The sequence below is a fragment of the Podarcis gaigeae genome (genome assembly GCF_964106915.1).
Source record: "Podarcis gaigeae genome assembly, chromosome: W".
Classification (NCBI taxonomy): domain Eukaryota; kingdom Metazoa; phylum Chordata; class Lepidosauria; order Squamata; family Lacertidae; genus Podarcis; species Podarcis gaigeae.
In genome coordinates, this window is record NC_139695.1 from 7,033,055 (window position 1) to 7,048,375 (window position 15,321).

The following is a 15,321-nucleotide window of genomic DNA, read 5'->3' on the forward strand; positions in this document are numbered from 1 at the left end:
GGCTCTCCGCGGACAAGAACGACGCAGATGGTCAACAGACGCGCAGACAAAACAACAACGAGTGGAAAAAGCCTGAACTGTGCCTTCTGCTGGCCTGGCCCCCCCTCTGCAACCGGCAGGTCTCTCTGCGCCAGCTCGGCCCTCTCTGAGACGGCGTTCCTGTTCATCACACAAGCGACCAGTGGAAAACTTTGCAAACTTGCCTTTGGTCTTCTCTGCCCCCCCCCAACCTTGCCAGCAGCTCTCCTTGAGGCTGTACTGCATCTGGGGACGTGGCTTTTGGCTTCCGCTGTGGTTTCTCGGCAAACCCTCTCCAGCTCCTGCCAAACAGCCTGGGCACTGTCAAGACCCTCCACCAATGGTAGCTGTGAGCCCTCCAAACTGAGCACTATAGCTCCCAGGGCTTTCTGGTTTCTCCTCTGTGAGGCTTGGGCAGCTGCAACATCTGCTGCTGCAGCTCCGGCTGCAGCTTGCTGTGGGAGCCCTTGGACTGCCTCCCACAGACCCTTGGCTACCAGCCAGGCCTTCAGCTTCCTGGACCACTCCTCCCAATTTTTTCCATTTAATTTTTCGAGAGGGACGGAGTATGACTCCTGGCCGTCTGCCATCTTCTCCCCCGGGGCTGAGCCTACTCACGTAACAGCAGCTCTTCGTGGCACCCGGTCCTGAAGATGAGATCCTCCCCAGCGAGCTTCGCTGCCTCAAACGTTAGGCAGGAGCTCCAACTGGTTTCTCCCACACACACAGGCACGACGTGGCAACAGCTTCCAAAGCTTGGCTAGCTTCCATAACCTGTGAAGATAAGATGGCATCCGGCACGCTTCTGCTGCGCCGATCGGACGTCTGTGCCGATAGAAAAACTTGAGCTCCCCTCAGCTCTCTTTGCAAAGTCGTTAGCAGAGTTTGCAGCAGCAGAAACTGTTGCCTTTGTGTGTGGGTAATAAATCAGACTGGATGCAGCTTCTTGCTAATCTCCAACAGTCTTTAATGAGAAGAAAAACATCATAAATCAGCCCGGCGAAAGAGCAGACATCCTTTCCGTCTCTCAGCCAAAAACGAAAGGAAACTCACACAAAGGAAGATTCCCGTATGTGAACATAACCACGCCTCAGAATGTGAGACGTCACACAGAACTGTTTAACCCTGTAAGTTCTGATTCTCCTCACAGCTCTGCCTTCAACTGCAAACGTGGCAGACAATGCCTTCCCTGCTGTTGCCCTGCCAAAAAAGTTCAGTTTTACTTTTAAGGAAAGGAAATTCTCCTGCAGGCCATCTGTGCTAAAGAGAGGGTGCAGATATAACTCTCCTTGTTTTGGACCACCTAATTTGCATAAAAATAAGACAAGATTAAAAGTGTTGAATTTTCCCCACCCCATGGAAAAGGAGCAAATGAAAAATCCTCTCCTAAGCTGTGGCTGCTACTTCCTGTTGGGTGTAGTGAAGGGTTAACCTTCTGTGCCTCAAGCCTGAGAGGAGGCGCTTACAAGGGAAGTAAGCCAGGACGTGATGAAAGCAGCTTGGAATGCTGTGAACTGAGTGGAAAGTGAAAGCAGTTTTGTTGCATAGCTGCAAACAGAGGGAGAAGATGCAGCTTAAATCAGATGGAACTTCTTGTTTGTAAATATGCTATTTTTGAGCAAATAAAGTGATATTAGGACAGAAGAAACGTGTGGGACTTTTTCACTGCCCTTTCACACACAGACGCTGTGTAATTCTGCTAATTGCTTTACGACCGCTCCAAAGCCACACTGCGTAAACAGAAGCTGCAGAGACGCGCAGCGGAAGCGTGGCTGGGCGCCATACAATAAAGCAATAAATCTACTCCGAAGAGGTTATGGGTCGACACGAAAGGCTGTGAGAAAGGGCTTTGGAAGACTTCAAAAGACTGAACGTCAGCTTGAGCGACTGCCAAGGCTTCAGAGAGAGCAGAGGGCAGATCGGAGGAGGCTGACGGAGAGGGAGCTGAGAGCCACGTCGTTTGGAGTGCCCAGTTTGGCTGCTGAGTGAGTACTTTTGCAAAGGCCAACAGAAGGGAGGCAAATGGCTCAGCCCCGAGAACATGGCTTTGAGCTTAAGCTGCCATGTCAGAAACTGGGTAGCCAAAATTGGCTGCAGTGGAGCTTTCAAGCAGAGCTTTTGCTAGTGGGGGAGCGGCTTTGGGACGTAGTTCACCCCCCAGACAAGGCAACTGGGAAAGCAGAGGCTGAAAAGGCTGCAGAGCAAAGTGAAGTTGAGAAGCGTGTGCTTGCTTTTTTGGCAGAAAATGTGGGTGCTCATCTAGTGCCAGTTGTCCTGGATGCTAAAAGGCCAGAGGCCGCTTGGCTAGCACTCCAAGAAGCTTGTGGAGCTGGGGTGGGAAGCAAAGGCCAAGACGTGGCTGCATCCGAAGGGGAGAGGCAAGATGGTGTCAGCCACATTCTTGAGAGTCAACACACAGCTGGGAGGAGCTGGGAGCCCCCACGCGGGGCGAAGGGACTGTTGTTGTTGCTGGTAATGCTGCTGGTGCTTTTGCTGAGCCTGGGAGCTGTATGGATGCTGCAACGTGTCTGTGTGAGGAGCCAGGAGAGAGGCCAAGAGTTGGGAGCCCTTTACCCACCAGAGGGGGTGCAGGAAAACGTCCTGGGAGCCCCGTGAGTAGTGGGGGGGGGGGGCAGTGAGCAGTGAAAGCTCAGAGATGCCTCTTTCTCCAAAAGCTGCTAAGAGTTGTTTACATCGTGAGCCTGGGAAGCTGAAAAGAGCTAAAGGCTTCAAGGCCGGCCACCTGCAGCAAGTAGAGATAAGAGCTGTGGAGTTGTGTGGGAACGCTGAGACAAGTCCGGTCTCCAAGGCAACTGAGAGAGTTGCATCTACGGAAGCTGTGAAGGTCGTGGGCAAGTCTTCCTGCCGGGGGGAGTCTGTTGCCGTGACAACCAGAGAGGACTTCTGCAGAGGCCCCAAGGAGGGGGGCAGTGAGAAGATTGTTGCCATGGCGACCCAGGAATGTCAACAACAAGACTTTCTCACCGTAATAATCGACTCAGGAGCGACAAACTCGCTGGTGCCATCTCCTGGTCTTTTGAGAAATTGCAGGACAGTAAAAACTGAGAAATATGTGACGATTGCTGATGGAAGCAGAAAAAGACTGACCGAGACTGGTTTCTTCTTCTGTCCCTTTCTTAAGCATGAAGTCAAAGCTTCTGCAGTGCCCAGTTTAACTAACTGTTTGTTAAGTGTGCATGATCTACTTATTGATGGTTTTCATGTTTCTTTTGCAGGTGACAAGTGTGAGTTTTCCAAGGATGGGAAACACGTGTACACAGTGCAGTCTAAAGATAATTTGTTTGCTGTAAATGTGCCTTTTTCCACAGGAGAGGATGACACCGAAGATGCGAAGGGGCAATGTGTGAATGTAGCACCCCACCATGGTTGTTCACATATTTGGCACCGACGCTTCGCCCATTTGAATTGGAGATATCTTCAGAAAGCACCAGAGCTGACACAAGGGTGCAAATTTAATGTTTGTGACAAATTTTTAGATTGCAATGCATGTAAACAGGCGAAAGTTGTGACATGCTCATATCCAAAGTCAGAGAGGCAGACCACACAACCCTTTGAATTAATTCATTCAGATTTGTGTGGACCCATGTCTGTTGAGTCACTGGGAGGGTCGAAGTATTCTCTGCTTTTGATTGATGATTTTTCGAGTTCTGCTTGGACCTTCTCTCTGAAAACGAAAGGGGAGGCGGCTAAAATGATCAGGGATTGGATCACCGCAGTTGAGGTAACCTTTTCCACCAAAGTTTGTGGTTTTCAAAGTGATAGAGCTTCTGAATTCACTGGTTCTGCTTTACAGGATTTCTTTAGGGAGAAGGGGATTAGCCACAGACTGACCGCTCCTTACTCTCCGCAACAGAATGGGGTCGCAGAGAGACGGAACAGGACGGTGCAGGAAGCTGTGTCTGTGATCCTGTGGGACGCAGGGCTACCCCAGAAATATTGGTCTGAAGCTACGAGATTTGTGGTCCATACCCAGAATAGAGTGTACAACTCTAGTGTAGGAAATACCCCGTATTTCTTACTGCATGGAAAGAAGCCTAAGGTACATGTCAGGGAACTGACATCAGAGCGAGAAGCGGAGGCAGGGCTCCCGAGCGATGCCAGAGAGGGGACCAGCAGGGGGGAAGGAATTCAGGGTAACACCAATAGAGAAGAGAGGGAGATGGAGGAATTGGTGACAGGGCTCCAAGACCCTGTTATCATAAAGCAGCAATGCAGCAGCAAGCAAAGGCTATAGCAGCCAAGTCAGCTGCTTGCGGCTGGAAAGCCAAACAGGATGTTTGTGACTGTTGCCATGGGAACAAAGGGGCAGTCCATTCTGTACTGAGCACCGGATGTTAGCTCAGTGTGTGTGTCACATGACCCGTACTGGAAGTACATGGGTGGAGTTTATTCTTACTGCTGTTGAGTGCAGACATGTTTTCTCTGTACTGATGTGAGAGACAGAAATAAAGGATGTAAATAGTTTTCTGTCTGCTTCTTTCCCCTCCCTGGGGGACACCAAAGGGGAGAGAGAAGGAACGGTGTGTTTTTCTCACAGCCTGAGAAAAATCGCCGAGACCTCGCCTGCTTATCTGCCGGGAGTAGCAGCGGGGAGGTCGCCAAGGAATATCTGTCGGTGCCTACGCTGTGGCACATTCCTCTGACCCAGGCAGAATTCCAACAGTGGTAGCAGAGGACGGCTGATGGTTTCTTCGATCCATGGGAGTCTGCAACACTAATAGCAGAGCTGCTGTTTTCATCGCTCCATGGAGGTCTGCAATGAGAGGTTGATCCTCTACAGCCTACAGCCGGAAGCTGACCAGCCGAAACGACAGCCAAAGCCACGGAGCCCAAGGTATGAGAAAGTTTTGGGCTTAAAAAGTGTGAATGCAGATTGATTCATTCTCTGCTTCACGGGGAGCAGCGTTTGGGAAAACAGCTCCAGTGAGAAGAGGCCTGCATTCCAGACATTCTTGTGGTTTCCTGTCCAAGGAAAGGAATGCACTGTTACTAAGCAACGCCAGCCAGCTGGACAGTCAGGCTGTGCCTCAGAGAGGCAAAAACAATCTGTGTTTTGACTAGGCTCTAATGAACTGTTGGAAGGAACTTTCCAACGCAGCCAGTGTCAGAGCTGCCAGGTGCACAAGAGTGTAAACAAACCAGCTTTTGGATTTTAGAGGCTTGTGTTTGAGAGTTAAAGGCTAAGGACTCAAAATGGATGCAAAGAAGGGAAGTTTGCCTTCTCCATCCCTCCTGACCAATGACAATTATGCATCTTGGTCTATTAAGATGAAGGCCCTGCTGCAGAATCAGAGACTGTTTGGGGTGATTGAGAACCCCATCCCTGCAGCACCAATGCGTGCTTGGGAGTCACAAGATGTGAAGGCCAGAACGGCTATAATTCTGTGTGTGTCAGACTCTCAGCTTATTCATATACAGAATTTAGAGCACGCGAAAGAAGTTTGGGACACGCTGAGAAGGACACATCAGAGAGATGCAGGTTCTTCAGCGTTGCTGTATTTTGAAAAGCTGACCAACCTGAGGCTTGCGCCTGATGGAGATGTTCAAGCGCACCTGACGGAAATGAAATATCTGCGTCAACAGATGGTGGAACGTAATTTCCGTCTGCAGGAGGAAGTGTTTTGCTTCATGGTGATAAACAGCCTGAATCGGACTTACAAAACCGTTGCCAGTCAGCTGGGGTCCCTCCCAGCGAATGAATTGACTTCGGAGAGGGTCTTTGCCGTCGTTCTGAATGAACAGGACAGACTTGCCGCCCTGGAGGTCAAGGACAGGGGGAGACAAGAACGGAGTTCTGACACCCCCACTGCTGTTGCTACTGGAGAAAATGCTGTAGCTTTGAACGTTGTCCAATGTTACAATTGTGGACAAACTGGGCATCTTCAGCGGAACTGCAAGAAGCCACATCAGAACAAAGGAGCCAAGGGAAGCTCCACGAAGTCTGAGACATCAGGCAGAAGTCAAACCAAGTCACAGGTGAAGCCTGCAAAGGCCTTGATGTCGAAAGGAACGAAGCCAGAAGTGGAGAACGCTTTTGTCATAGACACGGGCACCACGTTTCATATGTCCCCAAACAGACAGCTATTTTCGTCGTTTAAGAAGCAAAGCTTTGCTGTACAACAAGCCAACGGTCAAGAGCTGGAAGCCACCGGAATTGGGACTGTGTATCTTAAAAGTCTGAACTTGACTATAAACAATGTTTATTTGGTTCCAGAGTTGAAGTACAATCTGCTCAGCGTTTCGCAGATCGCCAAGAAGGGACTAAAACTGTCCTATGATGATGAATACTGCGAGATCTACAAAGATGGAGAGTTGTATCTTTCTGCCAAAGAGAAAGATGGACTGTATTTGTTGACTTTTGATCAAAGTGATTACATGAATTGTAATTCTAACATGATCTCTTTTGTAGGTGTAGCCGAAAAGGACACCAACCAGATCACCTCGAGGGTCAACAGGGCATTTCAGCGGGTGTATGCTGATGTGATTGGTCCTCTAGCACCTTCTAGAGGCAATGCAAAATATTACCTAATATGTGTTGATTCTTTCACAGGTTTTGTCTGGATTTATCTTTTGGAGAGACCAAAAGACGCCTTAGAAAGGTTTAAAGAGTTTTGTGACAAAGTTAAAAATATGCATGATGCTGACATAGATTGTCTTTGCACAGATGAGAAGCCAATTTTTCTTTTACAGGATTTCCAAAGGTTCCTGAAGAAGAAAGGGATAAGACACAAAATTGCTAGTTCCGAAGAAGCTTGGAAGAAATGTGTCTGTGTTAGGGTGAACAAAGAATTGCAAAAGGGAATGCATGCGCAATTGCTTAGTTCGCATCTGCCACATGAGTACTGGGCTGAGTCGCTGATGTCATTTTCTTATACGTGGTTGAGAAAGGTTTCAAAAGAGTTGGGATGTTCTCCTTTTGAGAAACTGTTCCACAGAAAACCTTCTGTTGCCCATTTCAAGGTTTCTGGGTCTCATGTGAGAACAGAAGCTCCAGGTGGGGTAAAGAATGCCAGAGGCATTTTTGTGGGTTATGAAAAGGGTCTCTACAGAGTAATTTTGTCTGAATCTGGTCAGGTGATTCTCACAAAATTTCTAGAGAGTGCTCCTGAACAGGAGAGAGTGATTGTTCACACATTTCCCACAGGAGATGATGATGATTCTGATGATGATGATGATGAGTTTGATCTTATTGAGTTCAGTAGTACTGATGATGACAGCGATAGCTCAGACAGCTCAGTTGTCACAGTCATTGAGAGGAAATCTCACATAACGACTAGACCCTCAGAAGAGGAGGATGAACCACTGATTAAGCTTAGTACTGGTTCTCCAGAGAGTTCAGAGGCTGAACCAGAAAGCAAGGGAGAGCAGCACCTCTTACGTAGGTCTGAGAGAGCAACGAAGGGTGTACCACCCAAGAGGTATTCAAAGGAGTTTGCTAACCTAGCTATTTCATGTGTTGCCATTGTAAACGACCAAGGTCAAATTGAAGCTGTGTCTGAGTCAGAGACAAAGGCACAACAGAAAGTTGCTAACCAAGGAAATGCAGATGCACTCATTCCTTGGAAGTCACACAACCAGAGAGGTACATTGGTAAAACCAGTGGCGGGTAGTTCCAAGGATGGAACTGAAACAACAGGGGAGTGTTATACATATAACAGCCGTTTGTTTTCTTCTCTGGATGACGCTTTGCTCGCAGCACGCATTGATACTTTAGGGGGAGTATGTTATCATAAAGCAGCAATGCAGCAGCAAGCAAAGGCTATAGCAGCCAAGTCAGCTGCTTGTGGCTGGAAAGCCAAACAGGATGTTTGTGACTGTTGCCATGGGAACAAAGAGGCAGTCCATTCTGTACTGAGCACCGGATGTTAGCTCAGTGTGTGTGTCACATGACCTGTACTGGAAGTACATGGGTGGAGTTTATTCTTACTGCTGTTGAGTGCAGACATGTTTTCTCTGTACTGATGTGAGAGACAGAAATAAAGGATGTAAATAGTTTTCTGTCTGCTTCTTTCCCCTCCCTGGGGGACACCAAAGGGGAGAGAGAAGGAACGGTGTGTTTTTCTCACAGCCTGAGAAAAATCGCCGAGACCTCGCCTGCTTATCTGCCGGGAGTAGCAGCGGGGAGGTCGCCAAGGAATATCTGCCAGTGCCTATGCTGTGGCACATTCCTCTGACCCAGGCAGAATTCCAACAGACCCTTCACCCGAAACTAGTGGAGAGAGCGCTGGCACGCCCCTGTCTTCCCCTTACTTGTGCAGACGCGTTCCATGCAGGGAACATAGGAGGAGACTCGGGGTCAAACAGCTTTTATGCTGGAAGAGGTTCAAGAAACGCCCACTGACAGATTCTGCAAGTGACTAACAGGTCACGGAGGGCGAGCTCTGACCCTAAGCATGGTTGGGCAAGCAAGCTAACTAAACCGAAGGCAATTTACGCACAAGTAACCCCTCACAACCATTACAGTACACTACCTTCGTGTGTTTGGTTGTGAGGCTTGGGTGCTTATTCCAAAGGCTCTACGCAAGAAAGGTGAGCCAAGATCTAAAAGAATGATCTTTGTAGGGTATGAGCCTGGCTCAAAGACCTGGCGGTTTGCGTACCCAAGTGGAAACCAGTCTAGGTTGGTTATCAGCAATAGCGCTGAGTTCTGTGAGCAAGCTGGTTGGAAGCGTCTGCACGCTAATCCAGACGTGATTCCACAGCAGTTCTATGACTCAGACGTTGAGGAGGAAGAGAAATGTGTTGCTGGGGACCATGGTCCGGAGCAACAAGGTCTACCACAGAGGCAGAGTCCAAGGCAGGGACAGCTCAGGATCCCTCAGAGGGGGGAACCTAGAAACCTCCTCAGGCAAGTGTCAAGTTTGAGCCAAAGAGTGAGCCTTCTTCACCTGCTGGACCAGCTGTAAGGCCCAAGAGGCACAGCAGGTCAGAGGGGGAAGACACTGAAGTTGAGGAAGATTTAGCTGAGGAAGATTTAGCTGGACCCAGTGAAGCAACAGGGTCACCTACACCAGGAGAGCCAGTGTGGTGTAGTGGTTAAGAGCGGTAGATTCGTAATCTGGGGAACCAGGTTCACTTCCCCGCTCCTCCACATGCAGCTGCTGGGTGACCTTGGGCCAGTCACACTTCTCTGAAGTCTCTCAGCCCCACTCACCTCACAGAGTGTTTGTTGTAGGGGAGGAAGGGAAAGGAGAATGTTAGCCGCTTTGAGACTCCTTAGGGTAGTGATAAAGCGGGATATCAAATCCAAACTCTTCAGGATTCACATTGAGGAGATCAGCGAGGACAAGGAGGCCTCCTGATCGGTACGACGCTTCAAGCGTCTGGGTAGGTTCAGCCAGATGTGAACCTGAATCCTTCGAGGATATTCAGAGTTTACCTGAGGAAGAAGCAGATAAGTGGCACAGGGCAATGGACAAAGAGATGAAGTCCATGGAAGACCTAGGTGTGTTCTCGCTCACAGAGTTGCCACCAGGAAAGCAGGCTGTGACTTGCAGATGGGTTTACCGCTTGAAACCCACTGACGCTGGAGAGCCACAGTATAAAGCCAGGTTAGTAGCTCGAGGATTCACTCAGAGAAGGGGAATACACTTCACGGAGGTGTATTCACCAACGTCTCGAGCGGAGACTCTGAGAACGCTTTTAGCTTGTGCAGCACAGAAAGGCTGGAAGGTAAACCACTTTGATGTGGATGTTGCCTACCTAAACTCAGATCTCCAGGAGGAACTGTACATGATTCCTCCTCCGGGGTTTGAGAACTTAAGGCAGGATGTTGTGTGGAGATTGCACAAATCCATCTATGGGTTACGTCAATCTGCCAGAAACTGGAACATGTGCCTGCATGAAGCCTTAGAAGAGCTAGGTTTCAGGAGAAGTGTTGCGGATAGTTGCTTTTATTTGAGAGGTTCAGGGGCAACACAAGAGCTTTTACTGATTTACCGTATTTTTCGCACCATAGGGCGCACCGGACGATAGGGCGCACCTAGTTTTGGGAGGCGGAAAACAAGAAAAATTTATTCTGAACCCCAGAAGCCAGAACAGCAAGAGGGATCTGGCTTCTGGGATACCGTGTGGCTGTTCTGGCTTCTGGGGTAACCGCACCAAGCCTCTTCAGGGCAGCGGGATGAAGGCTCCCCCTGCCCAAAGAGGCTGCGCAGGGCTAAAGCAGAAGCCAGGACAGGCGCATTGCTGAAGGGGCGCTGCGCCTTCTCTCTCTCTCTCTGCGCAGCGCCTCTCCTTCGCAGGCTGCCGCCTCAAGCCTTGCGTGCCCGGCGGGAGCTGCTGCCGGGCGCGTGAGGCTTGCAGACACTCACCCGAAGCACGGGGAGCCCTCCGGAGGGCTCCGCATGCTTCGGGCAGCAGGCTGCCGCCCCAAGCCTCGCGCGCCTGGTGGGACCTCCCGCCAGGCGCACAAGGCTTGCAGACACTCGCCCGAAGTACGGGGAGCCCTCCGGAGGGCTCCCTGTGCTTCGGGCAGCAAGCTGCCGCCCCAAGCCTCGCACGCCTGGTGGGACCTCCCGCCGGGTGCGCAAGGCTTGCAGACACTCGCTGGGGCTGCAGGCTGCTGCCCGCAAGCCTTGTGAGCCCGCGGGAACTCCCGCCGGGCTTGCAAGGCTTGTGGATAGCTTCCTGAAGCCTGGAGAGCGAGAGGGGTCGGTGCACACCGATGCCTCTCGCTCTCCAGGCTTCAGCGAAAGCCTGCATTCGCTCCATAGGACGCACACACATTTCCCCTTCATTTTTGGAGGGGAAAAAGTGCGTCCTATGGGCTGTTTAAATGGGCAAGGTGTGGGCTGTTTAAATGGGCAAGGGAAAGGGAAACCCATGGTCAGCCCTTGGATTTGCCCCCTGGCACTGCCCAAGTCTCAGCCTGCATCCCCCTTTGCCCAAGCAGGGTGCAGGCTAGGATAGGCACAGGGCAGCATCCCTGTTACATCCTCAAGGGAAGGGGAGCCATCCCACGCACACATGCAAACTCCCACACATACTGGCCAGCTCTTTGTCGGCATGAAGGAGGGGGAGCCATCCAGCCATCCTGCACAACACACTCACACACATACTGGTGAGCTCTCTGTCAGCAAGAGGGAAGGAGCTCTCCGTGCAATTGCCCATGGCTTTTTTTGGGGGGGGGGGAGAAGAGTTGTTGAACATTCCAATCGTGAACATTCCAACTCTTTATTCCAATCATTTCTTAAACTCTGTATATCAAACTTACTTGTTGATAATAAATACCTATAAAGGGGGGGGGGGGGAGTGCGTCCTATGGAGCGAAAAATACGGTATGTTGATGACGTGCTGTTCTTCTCAGAAACAGATGAGCAGGCGGAGAAGTTTGCCAAAGAGCTAGGTAAACGGTTCAAGCTTAAACAGCTTGGTGCTGTCAAAACCTATCTAGGTGTCAGTGTTGAGCGTGCACAGGATGGAAGTTTCTTGCTGAGCCAGAAAGGCAAAATCGAGCAATTGCTTCAGAAAATGAGGATGAGTGATTGTGCAGGAGTGAGAAGTCCTATGAAGACTAGTTTTGTGAAGGACAGCCAGCAAGTAGAACGCACTGCGTTCGAAAATACTGAAGTGTTTCAGTCAGCCCTAGGGAGTTTGTTGTACTTGTCCCAGTGGAGCAGACCTGATATAGCTTTTGCTGTCAATCTGCTCAGCAGGGAAGCTTCAAACCCTAGTGTGTAAGCCTGGAATGGCATCAAGAGAGTTCTGAGGTATTTGCAGGAAACCAAAGACTTTTGTCTTAGGTTGCCAGCACAAGGAGAAGTCAAACTGACTTGCTTTGTGGACTCGGATTGGGCTAATCTTGAGGACTGCAAGTCTGTGTCTGGCCTAGTGGTGAAGTTTGGGAACTCAGTAGTTGGATGGAGGTCCAAGAAGCAAAGTCTTATAGCGCTCTCATCCACTGAGGCTGAGTTTAGTGCTCTTTCAGAGGTGTGCAGAGAAATAGAGTTCTATGCTTGCTTGGTGCAGGAACTCTGTGAAGTGGATTGTCAACCGATACGTGTTTTCGAGGACAATCAACCATGCCTACATTTGGCAGAGTCAGGTCAGTTCAAGGCGAGAACCAAACACTTAGACATTCGCTTTCGGAATGTGTGCCAGAGTGTTCAGGAGGGATTAGTTGCGCTGAAGTATTGTCCCTCTGCCAAGAACCTAGCTGATGGGTTCACAAAGCCACTCACCTTCCAAAGACATGGGGAGTTTTGCGAAGGTCTGGGTTTGGGACGACCAAGGGTCGATTCTCCCCTCAGGCGCGAGGAGGCGCTTACAAGGGAAGTAAGCCAGGACGTGATGAAAGCAGCTTGGAATGCTGTGAACTGAGTGGAAAGTGAAAGCAGTTTTGTTGCGTAGCTGCAAACAGAGGGAGAAGATGCAGCTTAAATCAGATGGAACTTCTTGTTTGTAAAAATGCTACTTTTGAGCAAATAAAGTGATATTAGGACAGAAGAAACGTGTGGGACTTTTTCACTGCCCTTTCACACACAGACGCTGTGTAATTCTGCTAATTGCTTTACGACCGCTCCAAAGCCACACTGCGTAAACAGAAGCTGCAGAGACGCGCAGCGGAAGCGTGGCTGGGCGCCATACAATAAAGCAATAAATCTACTCCGAAGACTTCCTGAGCATGAGAGATGAAAAGGGCCTGTATGGATTTGGCAAAGTCAGCATTCAGAGTTAGAGAATCACACTTGGCCCATGACCAAGGGTGTCAAAAAATAGCAAAAGCCAAACTTTTGGCTCAGAGTTGAAATGCTGACGTTCCTCTTCTCTATGGCCTGCTGGTCAGCGGATGCCTTGACCAAGACCTGGTTGTCTAACTTTAGACCTTTCGCCTACACCTGCTGTTCTGGGCTATGAAACAACAGCAGCAATTCAGCCCTTGGCTCACTGCAAATCATGTGTGCAAACACAGAAACTGGCTTTGGGCTGCTTTGCCTCTGACTTACTTTGCAACATCCTCTCCCTCCAGAGGAATCTTGCTTTGAACAAAAGTAACCCACAGTGGAGGATCAACTTCACTTTATAAGCCCTGCCTCCCCCCACTCCACCCCACATATGGGGGAAATAATACTGTTATAACTGACCTCTCCTGAGGAGCCCTTGCTGTTATTCTGTGAGGTCCAAAGCTTTTCGTGACTCCACCAAGCCCCAAACAATGTGGTCCTAAATATATATATATATGCCTGCACCCACTTTTACACTTCAGTGGCACTTACTTTGAGATGTTGACCATAAATCAGTGTGGCCCTCAGCCTGAAATGGGATTAGCTATTGCTGGTCTGCCCCTTAACTCAGAAGTTGCTGGATCCACATTTCAAAGCCTGCCTTCAGATAGTAAAGCTTATTTTTCTACAGCTGAGGTGGGGGATCTGTGTCCCTCCAGATTTTGCTGGTCTCCAATGCCCATCACCATCATGACCAATGGTCTGGGATTATAGGATCTGGAGTCCAGAAACACCTGGAGGGCCTGAGCTTGAAATTAGGAGTGTCAGTTTTTCACTGTGGGCCTGTGACATTCTGAACAAAAGGGACAGTCTCTGCAAGAGCGCTCCAATTCTGAAATGAAAAATATGGCATGTCAAACAATAGCTTGGGATCACACATCCTCTCTGGAAGTCCTAAACCCAGATGTGTGGGAGCTGCTTGGGCTTACTCACTGATCAGAGAAAGGAGTTCTGGGCACATCCTTATTTTAAAAAAGCATTCCCTTCTTTTCCTTTTTTAATTTATGCAAGTGGGGTCTGAAACAAAACGTTGCAACTTGGCAAGTACTTATGCCCAAGGCCAGCCTAAGACATTTTGCTGCCTGAGGGGGCAAGGCACATGACAGCTCTCTTCTCCCACAGAAGCAGCCTAGTCAGGAGGAAGAGCTGAGGGGAATACTTTGCTGATAAATCTCATGGTAGTAATGTGCCTAGATAATTAACATTTTCTGTACAAGTATGAAATTGGTATTGTTTAAACAGTTGAACAAAAATATGTATTTCCTAATAACATCAACTCCGATTTGGACCTATTTATAGTATATCCTGAGATTTTGCCAAGACATCTATATTTTGTATTATCCTCCAGACATGCCTGGAGTTGTTCAGTGACCACCCGCCCAGGAATGGAAAGTTTGAGACTGGACAATAATTGGACATAATGGCCAATTCCAAATATTTCTTTTTAATAAGCAGTTTAGCATTCACGTCTTAAAGGGGGTCCGAGAAGACTCCCTCACAGAGGGAAGCATTCACTAGCCCACTGAGCCTATTTCTCAGCCATGTCTGGTTCCCTTTTATAGCTAGGATGGGCGAGAATCAAGGAGACAGGTGGTAGGTTTCACTCGTTCAAGTCTGTCCACATCCTCAGAGGCAACAGGTTGTAATGGATCCCATCCAACTTAGAATCATAGAATCATAGAGTTGGAAGAGACCACAAGGGCCATTGAGTCCAACCCCCTGCCAAGCAGGAAACACCATCAGAGCACTCCTGACATATGGTTGTCAAGCCTCTGCTTAAAGACCTCCAAAGAAGGAGACTCCACCACATTCCTTGGCAGAGTTGACTAGACCCAGTGGCGTAGTGGGCTGCGGGGCACAGAGGCAGTTGCCCCAGGCACAAAATTGTTAGGAGGTGCACAATTTCAGCACCTGGTGCTGCCTCAATACAGCTGCACGCTTCCATCACTTGGGTCCGATGACAACGGCTTGTCCATGCGAACAGGTAAGTGACCTCTCCAGACAATGGGATGGCTCTTCTTTTCTTATCTCTGTGGCTGTGATCCCCTGGGTGATGTGGATGCCATTAGGCAGTCGAATGTGCATGCATACTCCGTCTGTTTCCTTCCCTCCTACCCCCCCTCCACATGGCCACGAGAACTGGGAAGCCATACTATGTCTCTGACTAGGCAGAGCTCTGGCACCCTCCTACCTTGGTGGAGTCTACCTCTTTCCAAACCTGAGCAATTTTATTTGCAAAAAAACTAATGACAGGAGTCATTACAGGAGATCTTGGACTCTGTACCAGACCCTGATGGCAAAGGTGGTTCTGTTAGACTATGAACCACCTGAAAGAGTCTCCTGGTACTGTTTTCACCAACAGATCCAGCAACAATGGTCCTCCTCACCGTCGCCACTTGGTAGGCTTGACGTTGAGCTCTAACCCGTGTTTGGTCTCATTGAAATGGGTTTTTCACCACCAGCACTTTAGCTGTCTCAGTAATTGTTTCATCACCCTCAGCTCCAGGGGTAGAACCACAGGGTCATCCAAGTGCCATGCAATTGGAGAGGGTGCTTT